Source organism: Poromitra crassiceps (assembly GCF_964638095.1).
Source record: "Poromitra crassiceps genome assembly, contig: HAP1_SCAFFOLD_1312, whole genome shotgun sequence".
Taxonomy (NCBI): domain Eukaryota; kingdom Metazoa; phylum Chordata; class Actinopteri; order Beryciformes; family Melamphaidae; genus Poromitra; species Poromitra crassiceps.
Window position 1 is genome coordinate 17,501 of NW_028151098.1, and position 2,500 is coordinate 20,000.

Genomic DNA, 2,500 nt, shown 5'->3' on the forward strand with positions numbered 1-2,500 from the left:
GGTGCATGTTTGGAGAGCCATCTGCTGTTGTCTGTGGGAAAAAATTGCGGTTTTGTGGGATATAAACAGCCTACAGTCTAGTTGCTGGAATCGCTTTGAGTCTGTACTTCAAACGGCTGGTGTGTGGTCTCGCAGTCTGGCCGAATCGTCTAGTGTGTGGGTTCAGGCGATTTTAATGTTAAAATCTGATGAAATTGTCCTTATGTCTGTGGTCTCTCATGTTTTTAAAATCGGTTAAGATTTGAAAATCCTCTAGTGTGTAGGCAGCATTAGACTAATTCCTCATATGTAACTTGCATACTGTGGCAATAAAAGTGATTCTGATGTAAATTCACTGCCTATTTAACGTCTATTTAACTCGGCTTGTAAATTCAATGTAAATTCATATTTAATGCCTACTGAACACTCCTCCATATATTGGACTGTACTTGCAACGTTGTGATTGTAATTTGTTGTTTTTCCTATTTCTTTATCTCTGAATCTTGACATGATCGCTACGCTGCATAATGACACTAAGACAGATTCCTCCTATGTAATCTTGCATATTGTGGCAAATAGAAGTGATTCTGATCCTGATTCAGAAATGAGGGTCCGGGGTCTAATTTGTTTCTGTTTAGGGGTCCTTGACATGAACAAGTTTGAGAACCGTGACTGGACTAGACTATAGAAATGATATAAAGACATTTTGAGTGATATTACACAAACACTCATGTCTGATAGCTGTGGTTGGGTTGTAGCTGTGAACAGCAGCACTTTACATTGACTTTAGAATATATGTAAATACTCGACCCTTTAAGATGTCATTTAGACAGAGACAGAGAAGCACTTGACTTGACAGCAGATAATCTGTCTTTAAAAGGCCTGAAAAGCTATTTGTTTATCATGAATGGATGGTGTGTGTGTGTGTGCGTGTGCGTGTGCGTGTGCGTGTGCGTGTGCGTGTGCGTGTGCGTGTGTGTGTGTGTGTGTGTGTGTGTGTGTGTGTGTGTGTGTGTGTGTGTGTATGTGTATGTGTGTATGCGCGCGCGTGCTCAAACTATTACTATGTGTGTGTATATATGTGTGTTTCATTTTTGTGTCATTTTGCGTGTTGGCAGTGCGCCTACTAACATGTGTGTCTTCCAGCAGTTTCATGCACAACTAAATGCTTAAAGGGATAGTTAAAAAAAAATTATTCTAGCCCTATTCACCTTATGTTCAGACCTTACAGTGGTGCCAAATTCTTCCGGGTCCTGTTAACACTTCCGGCGGTCACGGCGCAAAATAAGAGAGTTGTTTTTGTAGTGGACAGTGCAGGGGGTAAAATAAAGAACGTAGCCTACTACTTTGAGCTCGGTACACAGCAAGCAAGCGAGTATCCACTGTTAGCCAGGTCAGATAACGTTATCGTCGACAATGACGAGCACTTTCTTGTAAAACATACCTGGACTCCAACAAAGAAAGCTTCAGATACTGTAGTTTTCTCTCCGAGCGCTCGAGCCACTAACGTCTATAAGACCTGCAGACGTTAACGTAATTCCCTGGAATGTGAGACTTAACGAGCCAGTTACATGGCGTTACATTCTTAGACATTGCCGTTTGCTTTTATTTGGTATGTTACATACAATTGGCTAAATTATTAGTTAATTCAGAGTTAGATGATATTGGAGCAGCCGGCCATTTTCTTTTCTTTTCTTTTTAGCTGAAGTTTTGACACGACCACACAACCGGGTCAAATGGGCGTGGCTACATAAGGTGAATAGACTACCGCAGGGATGACGGATTTTTGGAGGTTTGACTAGAAATCGCCGCCATTTTGGTTCATCAGGTGAAAAGTCTATGCGATTTTAGAATGGGGATTTCACTTAAATGCATAAAATAAGGTCTGTGGTTAAAGTGTAACTAACCCCCAAAACACTTTTTTTCAGCTTTTAACCAATATACAGTATGACTTTGGGGGTGGTGTGTGAAGAATTCAGGTCAAAATGTCCACATTTGAGACCAAATTTAGAATATTCTACAATCTGTATCATTTTCAGCTGCATAAGAGCCCTCTATGGGTTCAAACCTGCTTTTTTTGCCCTTCAAAATGCCCAAAATGTGGTTGGTTCCTACGTCACGGCCAACTCCCGCCTTCCCTGCTCATGTGACAAATATGTTCTTCATGTGGTCATTACTGTAGTTCACACCAGAGCCATCATCTCCATTCACTCCAATGGACCCGTTTTTAGCGCAATGCATCATGGGTAATCCCCTACTGTGGCTAATATTAGCAGCTAGTTAGTTATGTTACATGGCAGTAAAACGCCACTGAATGACCAAATTGATGACACAAACACACAAAGTCAGTTATAGAAGTGGCTAGACCGCTTAAAAGTGTGAAATATCCCTTTAAGGTCTACTTCAATGTTGAGTTATGAGTCAATGTGTTTTTTGAATACTAGGGATCTCGCGTGCTTGATTCCTAGGCTCGCGCGCTCTGCGGGCTCGCTTGCTCGGACACTTCGCGGCCTCGCCCATC

At 41.7% G+C, this 2,500-nt stretch overlaps 1 protein-coding gene across 1 annotated transcript in view; it reads left to right on the forward strand.

Moving 5' to 3' along the window:
* The window catches only part of LOC310771815 (transcription factor COE1-like), a gene marked incomplete at both ends in the record, with an annotated part of 22,410 nt that overhangs the window by 13,864 nt on the left and 6,046 nt on the right, over nucleotides 1-2,500 (forward strand). The window lies entirely within an intron of this gene.